At 38.7% G+C, this 16096-nt stretch overlaps 1 protein-coding gene across 1 annotated transcript in view; it reads right to left on the reverse strand.

Annotated features, from left to right (window-relative positions):
* The window catches only part of SNCA (synuclein alpha), a 69806-nt gene that overhangs the window by 2774 nt on the left and 50936 nt on the right, over nucleotides 1–16096 (reverse strand). The gene's annotated exons all lie outside the window — the stretch shown is intronic.

Here is a 16096-nt window from a genome sequence, read left to right on the forward strand (position 1 = left end):
ACTACCACCAACTTGCTGAATATCTTTGAAAACATTTTAATCCCATAGCAAATGCTCTGGTCAAGTCACAAAATAAAACAAGGGCTTTTTTTTTTTTTTTTTTAAACCTCCTAAGACATTGATCTGGAAAATATAGTCCCAAATAAACTGCTCAAGTAGGTTGCTTCACTAGTTTCTGTTTAACTAGGCAGGGAAATACAGTCCCATGAATGCAAAAGCATTTGTAAGAGCAGATCAAAAGAACTGGGCAATATCAGGATACAAAACTGCAATAGCAATTCTATTATGTATTTTGTTATGCCACAGTCATAAATCACCATTTATTTTAGAGCTTTATCCTTTTCACAGAGTATGTTTCAAACAAAGCGGCCAGAAGAGGCAGAACTACTAGAATTCAGACTACTGCATGCTGCTTTTTTTCTTCAGTTGGAGAATCTAACTATATTGGAAAAAAAGAGTTTTTTTCCCTAATAGGTTATAGTTTTCAATGTTTTCTTATGTCAAATAGCATCTTACTCTTTGCAGTATTACTATATGATACATGACACTACATGATACACCACTGCTTACCTTCTTACACTCTTTTCTGGGCATCTGTTTTTGACCATTATAGAAGTGCTTTTATTTTATATGGCAGCTTTTAACAGTTACTAGAATTAACATGATTGCAATGGTGCAAGGAATAATTCACTTACTAAGATTATGGAGATGTCATCCTCGAACTAGAGATACTACTTACCATCTAAAACTTAAACACGCTTAAATTATGAAGGAAAGAACATGCCAGATGGACCAATTCTTGTAGCTGTTGTTACTACAGAAGTTSACAGGGAAGTATGAGCTTTGTCTGAGCAAAGGCTGTTGAAATTAGTCCTAAATTGTAAGCAAATTGATATGAAAACAGTCTGATTAGTTCAGTGCAACTACTGTGGCTATGCTGATTTACACCAGTTGACAGTCGAGAGAAATGTACTAAAAAAACAATTACAGGAACTCAGGAAGAACTTCACTTCAACCTGCATGCTGGTAGTGTAGAGAGAAATAAAAAATTAAATAAGCCACAGATAAGTCAGACTGAGGTAATTCCTTAAAATTTGGGATTTCTAGGATAGTCATGCTAAAGTAATTTTAGGACATAGATAAAATGGGAAAAAGAGCAGTTAAACCTGAAACTCACCCCTGCTAGTTTAACACAAAGTAGAAACTAATACACAAAACAGGTGGCACCAAACCCTCTCTACCTTCAAACTGTATTTGTCATCCTCCTTCAATGATTCCTGATGACTGTCTTAACTTTATGATAGATTAAGTACATGAGGTTGGCATCAGCTTCTGAACAAGTAATGTTTCCACTGTGAGAACCAGAGCTAAGAATTTACCTCTCCTATGACAAACAGCTATCTGGAATGAACACTAGGGGAAATGAAACGAAGAGATGAGCACATTAATCTTCAGTGTCATGAGAGATGTCATGCATCCCAGCGCTCCTGAACAAGGGTGGAGGCTGGGTGGAAATACATGGAAAATCTCCATATGATATGACTTTCCAGAATGCTCAGGAATGCAGCACAGCCATTTGGAGTATATGAACTATCTTTATCTTTACCTATTTCTGTAAATTTTTTGAAATAACAGGACAAGTGCTTAAAATGCTACCAGCTACTTCTTCAATGATATACTGAGATTTATGCAACTAAAACTGAAATTTCAATCTCAAGTTGAATACTTGTTTAACACACACTGACCAAAAATTCTTCATCATAACTGAATTCAGTCCCTCCATCTGTTCTTTTTAATTCTTCCTCCTCTTCAGCCTTTTAGTTTTCCTCCTTTTATTATCTTCTTCATATAATCATTTTGTACATCATAGATACAATATGTATTCAGCAACACCAAGAACCCTACGATGTCAGCACTGCAAACACAAGGAAAAGGAGATAGGCCTTGCTTATCTCAGTTTCAGGTTCTCAATTTCAAATACTTTTTATCCTGCACATTGTCCTACTTCAGACACAATTTTGAATGATTAATTCTCTTTCACTTCCCCTACTTTTCTCTTCCCCCCTTATAAATAAATAGCTTTTAGCACTGACTTCCATCTTCATTCAGATATTCCTTTCCCTCCGTTTGCTGTTTCACCCTTTTCATTGTTCCTTTCTAGTCTCATTCTTCTGCTATTCAGCCTTTGCCAGGTATTGACTCTGTCCTAACCAGGTGACCCTTTGTTATATTCTGTCCTTACTTGCTCTGCTGCTCCATCTCTCCATGCACAGATTGTGTCTTCATCTGCCAAATATGAATCTTTTTTTCCTTGGTTCTGTAACCTCTTCTTTTTGGCACTTGTGTACTCTAAGCCTATGATGTGCAGAATTTACTTCCATAATGTGAATTCTCTCTTGCTGTTACTTCAAACTAGTATTGTAAGCCAGAATGACAGAGCAGAGTCAGCAGCTCTCCTGGCACCTTTCTTTTATACCAAGACTAAAACCTCAATCAGATATGGCTGTCTCTTAGGAGAGAAGGATACAGTCTTTGAYCAAGATCTATTGATGCCCTCCACACATGTGCCTGCTATAAATTAATGTTCTGTGCTGCTCTATGGCATAGGTAACACGGAGAATTTCCAAAAGTCAAGGGACAGTCATGAACAAAGCTGCTAATACCTTTATTTAGCCCCGTGTTTTCCAGAAGAACTAACAATTTTGGATGTTCAACATGACACCTAACTTTCCAAGCATGAAACTATCAGAAAAGCTGTTCCCCATTACTGTCCTACCCTGGCTTACCAAAGTATTCAAGCTCCTAGGATTATCTGATGTGTGACATTTAATTACTCTAGCTTATAAACAAATTTTTAGAAATATTYATGCCTACCTATTTCTGAGAAGGTGGATCAATCCCTATCGTATTTGACTGAAATAGCTAAATAGTGTGCGTGATGCAATTTTTAAAGCCATTACTGTGCACCTCATCTAACACTTCTGTTCTAAGGACCTACACGTCCTGCCTAGAGCTTGCTCTTTTATTCCAAGTCAATATTTCATTTCTGCTTCCCCCATCATTAAAAAACAGATTTGGCTAGCAATCAGTATGTCAAGTCAACCTGTGCCCAAAATCAGTCTTGATGTTGCACAAGGAAGAAAGCATGCAGCTCAGTGTTATCTATAACAGGAGAACAGAAGGCAAGTGAAACTGCCAGGGCTATTAGTAAGGATGAAGCGAATGATTTACCAGCAGAATTTCAAAGAGAAGCTTCAAAGAGCAGTCACTGTTTGTTTGCTAGGGAGCTCCATCACAGATCTGAACTGTCCATCAGGACTGTGGAGACAAAATGCCTAAAAAAGGCTGAAATTAGCATGCTTAATTCCCTTAGCAAGTTCCAACCACAAGTTTAGGATGGAGATTTCTTTACAGCTTCAACAGCAACAGTGAAACACAGTGATCACAACACTAATTTTTTTGTGAAGCAAATCATAAGCCATACCAAACCACCAAGGGAACTCTTTGCCTGGGAATAGTTTATCACCTTTATCCAGCAGCAAACAGTAACCCAAACATGACCTCTCATTCTGATGTCATTGAAGTTCAGATGAGAATGACACTACTCGAGGTCACATTTGTTGCATTTAAACATGTAGCACATGTGGCCACATCATTTTTAATGGCAGTTTTCTGCCTCAGATATACTGTCCCTCCAAAGTTAGGGCATCACAAAAGTAAACAATCATCTCCAATAATACAGAGCCAGCTAAGGTATGCCTTATATCATCATTTACTTCAAACAAAGTATCATCAAAAAATCATTTACTTTAAAACAAAGAAATGCAATTTTACCTTCCCATGATCAATAATTCCATATCCCCATTCAGTAAGGGAAGAAAAATACTACATAATAGAGCAATTCTTGTTGTATTATGAAAGACAAATTTTCTCTGGAACAAAATTCTCTTGAAGCTGCCACCTATATTTTTAAACTATACGGAAGGGCAAATCCAGAGGGAAAGCTTTGTATTAGAAGATTTGAAAGGCCATACATAAAGCTTGGAGATGAAATAAGATTTTGCCTGGAGAGCGTTAGCTCTTTTACAGTGAGAACACCTCCCCCCCATATATTTACAAATCATGTAATAAACTGTTATAGGGACAGAAAGATGAAAACTTCCACTTGCCCTCTGATTCTTCCAAAAAACAAAAACAAACAACCCCCAGCAATGCCTGTCCATACCTTTAGGGAAACAGGATCACTTAGGGTGCTATTTGTACTTCTGCATTCTCCAGCCTTATGCCCTCAAACCCCGGTTTACAGGAAGCAAGCCTCCTTGGCTAGCCAGAACAGAGCACACCACACTGCCCTTCCCAGTTACAAGTAAAAGTATTAGTTTGTCAAGGCAGGAAGGAGTGTCAACAGCAGAAAGCTTTGTGATTATCAGACTTGCACAGTCCCAGACTTATGCTCCATCAGGCTGCCTACCCAGCCCTCCTATACATTCCCTGGGAACTAGCTGCTACTGGGCATGCCCGCTCTTCCAGCAAAACATGCTGTGTTCTCATTTTGAAAAGCAACTTCTGCCATTTTATAAATGAATGGGAGATAGTATCCTTAAGCTATCAGTACGAATGGTGTATTTGCACAACTCTAGATAACAGTTCTCAATCAGTGAACAGTTACAAAATAACTATACTGCAAGAGCAGTGAAAATAAAATAGGGTTTTATTATATACCTTATTTCCTGTAACAGCTCCAAAACTTCCTCCTCCTCCAGTGTGGAGTTTAATCCTACTAAAAGCAGTATGTGTGACAGTGTTAAGTGTCCCACATTTGCAGTAAAGTATTAATCAGTTAATAAAAAAGTCCATCTGAAGGTCTGACCCTGTTTAAATTATATGAATACTTGCCTAAATTTCAGGTTATACGTTTTACAAGGAAAAAGTAAACCAAGGATTTTTTCTTACTTCACTACTTTTTTTTGTGAAAAAAAACATCCTGCTCCTTTCCCTCACCCTCTTCCCAAGTTCAGACCGCTGATGGTAGAAGGGAAGAGACTGCTGAAGCTCCACCACAGATGGAAAACAGACCAAGTGATCTGCTCATGCTATCCCATTTCTTCCAGCACCATGTAGCTAGCTGGTCATCATAAGGAGAGTGTGTTCAGTCTTCTCAGTGAATTGTCTCTGAATGCCAAGTTATTTTCATCAGAAATAAATCACTTCATCTCAAATAAAAAAAAAACAACTTAAAAAAGTGTTGTAATTGTAATTTAGCAGTTGATCTAAGCATTATAATTTACCATTTCTCTGGCTAGTAACACATTTTTTCTTTATGAATGCTAAAGGAGTACTGCAGTCATGTATGTTCTCAGGATTACTGATGACTAATTCCTGCTGGGGTAGCTTCACATTCTGAGGTAAAACCAGAGTACTGAAGTACCTGACCTTAAAAAGTTTATGTTGGCAAGAGAGGATCACCTCGAAAATCACAGAGACTCACAGAATGGCTGAGGTTGGAAGGCAACTCTGGAGATCATCTCATCCAACCCCCCCGCGCAGAGCAGGGTCAGCTGGAGCAGGCTGCCCAGGGCTGTGTCCAGCCAGGTTTTGAGTATCTCCCAGGATGGAGACTCCACAAGCTCTCTAGGCAATCTGCTCCTGYGCTCAACTACTCTCACGGTGAAAAAAGCTTACTGTTTAACAAAACTTCCTGTGTTTCAGTTTGTGCCCCTTGCCTCTTGCCCTTTCAGTGGTTACCACTGAGAGGAGTTTGACTGTTTCTTTACCCCTCCCCAGTCAGGTATTTATACACATTGATAAGATTCCCCTCCCCCCTCCCACCCCCAGCACACACACTGTCATATCAGTATATCTAACACTTGCTGATTTTTTGTTTATTCTTGGGAAACCTGAAATTTCCCATTCAAATATTTTGGGAATAGTGTTTCTCTAGCAGAAACATCTACTGTCCATAGTCATTAATTACATACATAAAAATAAGGTGGGGGTGCCCTAAACACCTAACAAATTCATGTAAGATGAGAAGCTATAGCTAATTTCAACAAAGCAGATGATTATAAACTGAGTATTGGTTACACCACATGAGTTACCAGTCTAATTGTTATTGAGTGTTGTAATTATTAAGCAGTTGTGAACCAAGAGAAAAGGCACTAGGGAGAAAGCTGTAAACCAGAAAAGAGAAGCAACTGGTTTACATGATAATTTTAATAAGCTTTGTTCGCAAAGACATCTCAAGTCCCTTTTGTAAAGATCTTTGAGATCCCTAACAAAACTTATCATTTACAGGTGTTTTGACCACAAAGCCCAACTTTCCTAATAGGAGCAAAATTCCTCAAAATGGCAAATTCCAATGTGCAAAACAAAGACATGCCAAAATTGCCTTGATTCATTTGCTTTAGTCCTGATATATTCACTATGTGGCACTGACTGGTTATAGCTTCAAGTTGTAAGGTCACTTTAGGACACCCTAAAGGTCCTGCTCACTCACTGCAATAGTCAGTGCCTCCCCACCAGTGCACAGCTGGAAACCTCTGCAGTGAATGACAAATGCAGAGCAACAGCCTAGTGATTTCACCCTGGTGATACAGGGACATATAGGCAAGAAACTTATCTGTGCACTAACTAGAAAGTAGTAAACTTGTTTAATTATCCCTAAGCTAAACATGTAAGTGAAGAAAATCATGAGAAAGCATTATGGTTACATACAGCCTCAGTGGGGAGAAAACTGGCAGTTCCCATGCACGGCACATTTAGAACGCTAATAAGGAAGTGGGACTACTGCTCCTCTTCTCTTTAAACAGAGTTTAAGTGAAGCAGAAGAGACATTTAATTAAACAAATGCCAGAGCAATAGCACAATTCCAGTGAAAGGCTAGCACAGGGTCTGCAAGTGCTGCAGGCTGCATTTTCAGTCAGTTTTATGCCCTTCAGTTGGCAATGACAAAAAGAGCGAAGAGGATAAAGACTGAGGCCTATTCAGAAAGGAGTAAGTGTGGAGACTGCCTAAGTGTCTGTAGCTACAGGCCCATCTTGGTGTTCAGAAGTGGGTGCATTAAATGCTTGCTGTTTACAAGGGTTTACAAATTGTCGTAAATTCCTAGAAAAACAAGTTTTTAAATGTAGAACGTGTATACTACCTCTATTTCCATCCTTTAAAATTCCCCTTGTAGTACTACTGTGTAAAGGTGATGAGACTGAACTCCTGAGTAAAATAGGAATGTTTTCTTGAGCAATCAATCTTCCTCAAAATCAGAGATATGTTTTGCATTAACCAGGCTGGTAAAATTACCTAGGTAGAGCTGCCAGCAAAATTACCCAGTTAGAGCTGCTGATATTTTGTTATTTACTAATAAATGCATGCAGTTTATAGTGAGAACCTCTCCTTCTCCCAAGTCAGGAAGTCAGATGAGTTCTGAAGTGACAGACATACATTAATTGCAGGTGACCTAAATAACAGCTTGCCTAGGAGTTGAGTAAATGTACCATTAGTAATCCATATAAACAGATCCAGAACACAGAGCCGTCCCAGCTTCATCACTTTCAGTTTCCAAATCTAAGGTGACATTGAAAACTCCATAGCTAGTGAAAGAAAAAGCTAGAGTTTACCATTTAGAAAGACTGAAGTAATTTTTAATTGCAAAGTAGCAGGAATGATACATGCTAACTAATAGTCAAATCAGGGGGCATTGTTCACAGCTGCAGCAAAGCCCCAAACTTTTTCAGCTGCAAGGGGAGAAAGCTATAATAAAGACTTGTAAATAGGATCCAGGTCATTCTTGGCTTGTAAAAGCTGCCCAGAGTTTGGAGGCTCTCAGTCAAGTCATCAGTGAAGTGAAAGCTGAGTCAGGCATGTCAGATTTTTTCCAGAACCCTAAGAACCTGCTTATTTATGCAATTAGTGCCACCACTCAAGCCTTCCTTTAAGCTTTATTTTTTTTTTTCTTTAGTTAGTGGGAAGAAAGATTACAGACAGCGAGGACAGTCCTCCCTGCTTTCCATCCTACTCTATTATATACAATATAGACCATTTCCTTATTGAGAACGCCATATGCTATCATAAAGAAGATTCAGCCAGAGGTCCCTGAACTGTTTTGAACTCCCCAGGACAGACTATTTCATATCACTGCAGGAGACCCCTCAGGCTTACACAAAAAAGAGTGTTAGCAGACAGTAATACCTGAGAATTTATGAAAGATGGATGAGGAACTGGTATTTTGGAAGAGGGCCAACTTGTACTTATCTTTACTAAGAAAGGAAAGAAGGGTAGAGTTGGAGCATGACAGACTAGCCAGCTAAGTGCAGTTGCTAGAAAAATACCCAAATAAACAAACATCTGTTTGAAACTAACAAGAGAAAACAGAGAAATGGGTCCAAACCAAAATCAAAAACAAATCATGTCGAAACACACCATTTCTCCTGTGTCAGTGTAACTCTCCTTGTGGATGTCAGGTATCTTTATTTTACTAAAGGTTTTGAAGAGTCTCACTTGACATTCTGCTGAACAAGCTATAGCAGTATAGTCCAGTAAGAATTTTAATAGTAACAATAGTTACTAGTTATGGATGAAAAACCATGTTGATAGTGGTCATTGTTCAAGCAGTTCTTTCTCAAAATGGAAGTCTATCAACTGCAGTTTCATAGAGATCCTGAGTCCAATATTACTTAATATTTTCATTAAGAATTTGGAARAAGGACCAAAGAGTACACTTATTGTATTTTCAGACTTTACCATTATGGAAGATAAATAGATACCCTGAATTTATTTTTGTTGTTCTTACTGCAACTCCAAGTTGCCCTGACAAAATTGAAAGTGTCACTGAAATAAGATGCAATTAAATAGGAAAAAATGTTAAGATATTGCACTTAGGCATTGACCAAATAGAAAAAGAGGAACAACTGGTTTACAGAAAAGAATTACAAAGTCAGCAAAGAATAATATGAGTCAGTCATGTCATGTTACTGCAAAAAGGCTGGGGCAATTCTCTCATATGTCTTTAAAAAGTATGTGAGATGATCTATTTGGTCTAATCCAGCCCAGGGATGCCTCCTCTTGAATACAGAATTCAGTCTACATGATGTATTTTAAGACAGATGTTGACAGAGCCCAAAGCAGAAAAACAGGAATGATCAGGAGCCTAGAACATATGAGGAAAGATGGAAGAACCTGTGAAAAAAGTATGAGTGAATGGGTTATATAAACCTAAAGAAGTCACCTGAATTAGAATTCTTCAAGAACAGGTTGGCCCTTCGTCTGTCATGAGGTCTAGGGGACTAGTTAAACCCAGCTCTCCTCCCCTTCCAGATGGGAGGTTCTGATCCCTATGAATCTATCATTGAGAACAGCCTCCAAGTATGGTATCTGAGCTTTATCTTCGTTAAATAAAACTAGAATATAATAGTATATCTTGATTGGTCATATGAACTAAACCAATAGAAAAAGTTTAGCTTTGCAGTCAGCATATGAATGAGCAGTGTTCAGAGTTGGCTCCATTAGGATTTATTTTAAAGTGAGTAAAAATGACTTTAAATAGCTTGGTCCCAAACAATGCTGTAGCTATTTTATCATACTTCACTAAATACTGCTTGAATGTCATAATCATATTCCAACATTACATAAGTTTTTAGTGCAGATAAATTCCAGAAGAGGTTATTGTGTAGACTGCTTGAGAATATATTCTCTTACTAAGAGAAGAAATTAAAGGAAGAAAATAAGTTTCCTCTATAAAAATACTCCCCTCAGATAAATTGTTTGTTCAGTGCTTTACCATTTAAAAGAGCAATTTCTGGAACATAATTAGTTCTTCTATTCTTAGAAAAAGTCCCATATATAGAGTCGCAGAACCAGTCACACTCTAGCATCATCAACAGCATGAGCTTCCTACTCTGTTACACAGTCCCAGAGACAGCGCACACCTCCTCAGTTCTGTAACACATCGTCTGTGTGTTGTATATTCACAAAATAATGAAGTAGCTTCACTCATTTGTAATTTGTCCATGGAAAAATGCCAGACAACAAAATATAAATAAATATACATGTATACATATACACACACATATATACACACAAACATATAAGCCTGTATGTGTATGCACAAAGTCTAATAAAACCCCATTTGCTTTTAATAGAATCAACTTTTTACTGAGCAGCAAAATATTATAACTACAGTCAAATCCTGATATAATAGCTACTACCACAAATGTTCAGAAGAATTTTTCCAAAGGGATTCTTGAAGAAATTCAACAGATTCTTTGTGAGAACAAAAATGACAAATGTGAACACAAGTAGTCTGATAACAGAAACCAAAAAACTAAAACCTAAAACTTACTCAAATGAATTGACAGCATCTGCCTTGAGTAGTTAGTTCTATGGAAGGCAAAGCTTTTACATAGGCTTAATACTCRCAGTAGTGAATCAAGAACTAACTTTAGGAACTTGAACTGTTTCAAGAGCCAAAAAAATACCACTTAACATAAGGCACAAGTTCTTTGAAATCTGATGCAAACCATTTTTGATCCAGTGAGATAGACAAACTCAGCATTTATCCATCTGTAATTATACAAATTAAATTATTGACAAGAGAGCTCTTCTACTGTGCCCTCTATGCAAGAGCAGTAAGGTTCACATAAAAGAACAACATTCAAGCAAAGAGTGCTATTTCATGTTCCAAGACCCACACAGAAACAAAGATTTATGCAAGTCGAAGAAAAATTTCAGAACGCAGATATGAGACAATGTTCCTGCAATCTAATGATTCACTTCACAAACAGAACCCCTACAGCACTGAAGTTACTTTTTATACAGAGCTGCTGATTACCTTGTGCAAAAGAAAAACGCTCCAGTGCTTTGTATTGTGTGGGTGATGCTCCCATTTCCCAATTGAGTAGCAGGTGTAGGTAAAGTATTCTAATTTGGCTTGCATCTCTACAGTGACYCAGTGCTCACTGAGCAAGTGGGAGGATCTTAAGCATTTGATATTGCTTCTCATGTTCTTGCTGTCAAATGCAAATATTACAGACTTTAAACTCATTTTTATCTTGCTATTTTAAAATCATATAGGGGACTTGGATCATTCAACAGCCTGTTAAATATTTGGCAGTTGGGAAAAGAGGGTTTTTAAAATTTTATTTCCCATGATTGCTTAACTGGTTTCAAATCTAATATCAGTTCCTTCATGTCAATATAATTTATCACGATTTGCCAATTTCTCCAAAAGTGATGCTCAAATTAAAAAGTGAAATTTCTCCTAAACTTGAATGAAAAAAGAAGGTAGAATTAGTATAGGCAGAAGATGGGGTTCATAACCTCACGAGCTACGCAATCTGTATGCACAAAATGTATATACCTTGGGGGCTTCCTTAAAGTACATTTTCATGACTGTGAACCCTTTTCTTCTTAAGTGCCTTGCAAATAGAGGCTGGACATATGCTCAGCTCATTGAATTAATATAAAATTAACACAGTCCTCTTCAAGGCGCAGGATGCCAGTCCTACTGGCACCAATACGTGAAAGCACTTCAGCATGTTAATCCTGAAATTAAAACCCTATGAGTACTCTGATTTAACCAGGCGCGTTGGTCAGTCTCTCCTTTGTTAGCAACCTTAAGGAGAGACAGCTCCCTCATCCTCCCACACTGATGCTTTCCCATGCTTGTTAGCTTGTCTGTTATATTAATGACTCGTCTACATTATAAAACCCCAGTTCAGACTCTTCACTAATCACCCTGAGTRCACAGGGCTCTGCCACCGTTTGCACAAAGCCTCAGAATCCCTATTCTGAATAATTTAGGTTTCAGCCTTACAACACAGGGAAAGAATTCATGATCTCAGAGCAGGCCTAGTACTTTAACAATGACTTTATAACTTCACAGAAAATACCTTTCTGTCATAATCCCCTTTTTAACCCAATATTGGGCATCTCCTGAGCATTTGTTATCAGCCAAAATATTACGTTCAAATTGTTAAACTGCTTGAATGCCCAGGCCATCACTGCTGGTGTATGCCTATGTTCATGTATAGCCACAAAGAATTAGTAGTGTACCCAAGCCTAACCTAAGTTTCCTGGAAAAGTGTTGACTAGCTTGTTCAACTGTATGAAAAACCTAGAGTAAATAATGAATGCACTGTACTACAAATTAATTTCTTTGGGGGAGAAACTTTCTCTCTCAAAATATTCTCTAACAGGCATTATATACTTCCTGTGAATTAAAAGGCCACCAAAAAACTGCAGGTTGGAGGGAGGGCTGTTTCCAATAACCCATTGCCACTTGTTTCCATATCCCACCCACTGCTATCACATTATCATAACTGTGCATGAGACTACTGCCTTGGAGGGATTTTCTCCTTTCTGTTCAAGAGTAGGAAGAGCCAAGAAAGCAAACACCATCACCCTAAATTAGTTAAAAACAAGGTTTATGTAGACCCAAGTGTTTCTAGGAACCAGGCTGAGGTCTCTCTTGCAGCAGGCAGACTACATTTATTTGCAGGTTGCTGGGAACAGCGGGGAAGGGGCCAGCCCATGCAGCCTGCAGCAAGCGGAGTTACAGGACGCATGTGGAGATGGCGCAGGGAACAGCTGGGGCACAGGCTGGAGTCAGGCACTGTCACCCCTAAGCCCCATCTCCCAGGTCACTCTGAGACACCATGCCAGTCCCTCCATTCCTCCTTTGTCCAGCTGCAAGCCTCCAAGCTTTGGCCTGGTGCTGGCAATCATCCATAAGAGAGAAATATTAATCCTACTACCCCGAATGCGAGTCTTTCATCTAAACTGATCTTTCTTCACATCCGATAGACAGACTGCATTATATGATTCACAGCTCCTTCCTTATATCCCTTTTAATTTTAATTAACTCTTAGCTATTTCTGCAACATCACTTTTTTTCCCCCATTTGGCAAAACACTTCCTTTTATTAACTTTAATCACAAGTAATTTGGCCTCACACCCTAGATTAAAACTGGTTTCACACAGGGCAAAGTGCACTGTTAGCATAAACAAGTGAAGTGCAAGTGATGTAAATTTATGTCAACCCAGTTAGCCCAATGTGTTCTTTGCTAAGACTTCAAAATCATTGTCAGTCACGCTAAGCACTCAAYAGCCTTTATCACACAGACTAATAGAATAACTCTCCCTTCTAACTTTTTACTACCAATCAATGTATTATTTGAGATAGTGATTAGAGCTCAGACATAGTAGCACAAGAAATAAGATGGATATGTAAGTGATACATCAGGGCTGTACAGCTCCTTGACATATCACTTCCTTAAAATCTATATTTTCTAAGTATTCAGGATCACATGCTTAGCAGGAATATATCAGAGCAGTTCCACTGACAATTAGATCCCATGATCGATCACTGCTTATCTACCAAGATTATAGTTTACCTCAAGTCATTACAACTCTAAATGTGAAACTCACTAAGGTTACAAACCTCTTTGGAGAGGTTTTTATACAGTTCTAATTGAACACTTCAATGCAAGATTTAATTAACTGGAATATAAAATACTGATACAATTTCAGAGAGAGAGCGCGAGTGCGCGGTCAATCGTATTTCCACAGACAAAGCAGCCAAGTGAGAAACAAATCTCAGTATACACAAAATAACTGAAGATCTGAGATGGAGATGGTCCTGATTAGGCATAAACACTTTCTTGTTTGACTACGTTGTGCGAACACAGATAACTCCAGCAGGGATTTTCTTCTGAACGATCTCACTTGTTCTATTGAAAAACAAGCTGCTCCACAGCAGCTGATGGAGTTTCAGTTGTACACAAAACTACATTTATAAGCTAGTTTTTATAGGGAACATACCAGGGAGAATAACACAAAAATCTCAGGAACACTATCAACAAAAACAAAGTTCACACTAATGAATATATGGATAGAATTTCATGAAAAATAGTAATTTTCTTAATATTATACAGCTAGCTATCCTCTACCATGTTGAGGAAAAAATAACTTGCATCAAGTAATAGAACTTTAATTATGCAAATGATCCTAAATGAGGAAATATACTCATTCTGTCACTGAGGGCTCACACTGCTGCAGTTAATCATTTCCTGGGCTTTACTCTGAAAAATAGTGCGGCAATCTAAGCTCTCCTTTTGCAATTACCATGGCTAAAACAGTCATCTGGATATCAGATTTTGGGCTCGTGGCATAGTAACCATTCCTTACTTTTATGTTCTGGTGTTGCTCCATCATAATTGCTTTTAAATGACACAGTTTTAAATCTCATATAAAGCAATGATTTTTGGTTTTCTTCTTTCTTTCTTTGAATGGGACAAGCAATTTCCACTTCCAATTATAAAAACTGAACTTTTACAGTCTTAACAATTGCCTTGGAAGTTCCAGACTATAAATTCAGAAGAAAGAAAAGATTATAGCAATATAAGTCTGTTCAGGAGGGATGAACATTTCATAAAGGAACAGGCCAGGACCTCAGATCGGGAAAAACAGGTGTCATTGAGCATCTGCTCCAGAACATTGAGTTTAATTGCAGAAAATTTTCCTAGAGTCCACAAAGATTTGCTCAGATATTCCTGGTCTCCATTAACACTCACAAAACTGTGGGTTTGCTTGCATTATACAGTCAAGTCAGAATGTTTGCAGCTTTATCTGATAGCTTTACAGTACCAAATGATTTGACAACTCAGTTGTCACCTTGCAATAAGTAACTAGGAAGGTTTAAATTGAGGAATATCTCACTGTGGTGTGACATGTAAGACAGATGGAAATAAGTGACCTTGAGTCAAAAAAATCATAAAATCAAAGTAACCTGGACATCAAGTGAGAAGGCGCATTTGCATATTTATGGACCAAACACCACCTCCCACGGAGTTAAATTCAGCTCCAGCCAAGTTTGCTTCAGCCAAGTCAAAGGCACAAATCCTGATGCATGGCTCACTCCAGACAGGAGGTGGAAAGCTTCTTTCCTGAGTCTGGCTGCCAGACTCAACCCACAAAATCCTATAGGGCAATTAAGACAGGATGGGTCAGTGGATAATTTCTTAGCACCTGTGCCCTGGATCCACTGTTCTTAATTTCCTCCTACAGGACAAGCAACTCTACTCCTCAGTTAGTCAAAATAAATATTCATTCCTCCTCTTGCTTGCCTGTACACCCTTCTGGCATAGAAGTGGCTGGGCACAGAAAATAACCTACTTTATTCATGCTACATGCAGTGATATGTTTTGCAGTCAGACGACAACCTCAGACCTGAACACATCACAGAGCAGGCAGCCCACAGCTGCCAAGACTCCAACCCAGCTGAGCTCGTGCCTTGTGGGGCTTTACTTTTCTGCCTGAAATATATTTGTTTTCCCTTCTGCTTTTTTATTTTGAATGTGTTAGGCTTTTTAGGATCACAGTTCCCAAACCCAGCAGCCATTTGATGCCTGCCCTCAAAGTCACAGCTGATCTAGTGACTGGTTCTTCAGGAAGGACCTCACAGTCCTGGCCTCACTGAGCTACTTTTCAGTTTGGGGAGCATCAGTCCACAAACACCAGCCCCCACTGGCATTTGTCAGCCAGCAGAGCCCTGTTGCAACGAACAGTCCTGTGGCGAGTTACACGGGCAAATATCCCAGCCCATGGGACCAGAGCTGCACTTACCCAGCCTTGAAAGAAGCACCTAAACCTGCTCCAAGCCTCAAGGTTGTTGCCATTTGTCTTTTCATGCAACAGCTTCACCACACTGGCCTGGTAGTTGAAGACTGCCAAAACGCAGCATTGTTCATGCTCCCCAACATCCCACCAGTTCACAGGGGGTGCATCTTGCCTCTGCTCCATCATTCAGACTCTACATTTTAATTGACCATGAGATTTGAAATCTGTTCAGTAAACTGTCCATTAGGTGTTTAAGTGCTTTTATGATGCTGGGATACTTATCCAAATACTAAAGGAACTTTCCAGTTTCAAGAAGATAACTCTTCATCCCTTTCCACAATACATTTCTTGTAGACCTGGTAATCTGACTGGTGCTCTGCTCAATAGCCCGTATTTAACTAATTGCAAAGTAAAAGTTGTTTTTCAGCATAAGAGTTTAACAAAGTAATTATCTCCAGATACCGAGCTTGCTAAACTTCTGAGTGAA

The sequence above is a fragment of the Apteryx rowi genome, unplaced genomic scaffold (assembly GCF_003343035.1).
Source record: "Apteryx rowi isolate R43461 unplaced genomic scaffold, aptRow1 scaffold_85, whole genome shotgun sequence".
NCBI lineage: Eukaryota > Metazoa > Chordata > Aves > Apterygiformes > Apterygidae > Apteryx > Apteryx rowi.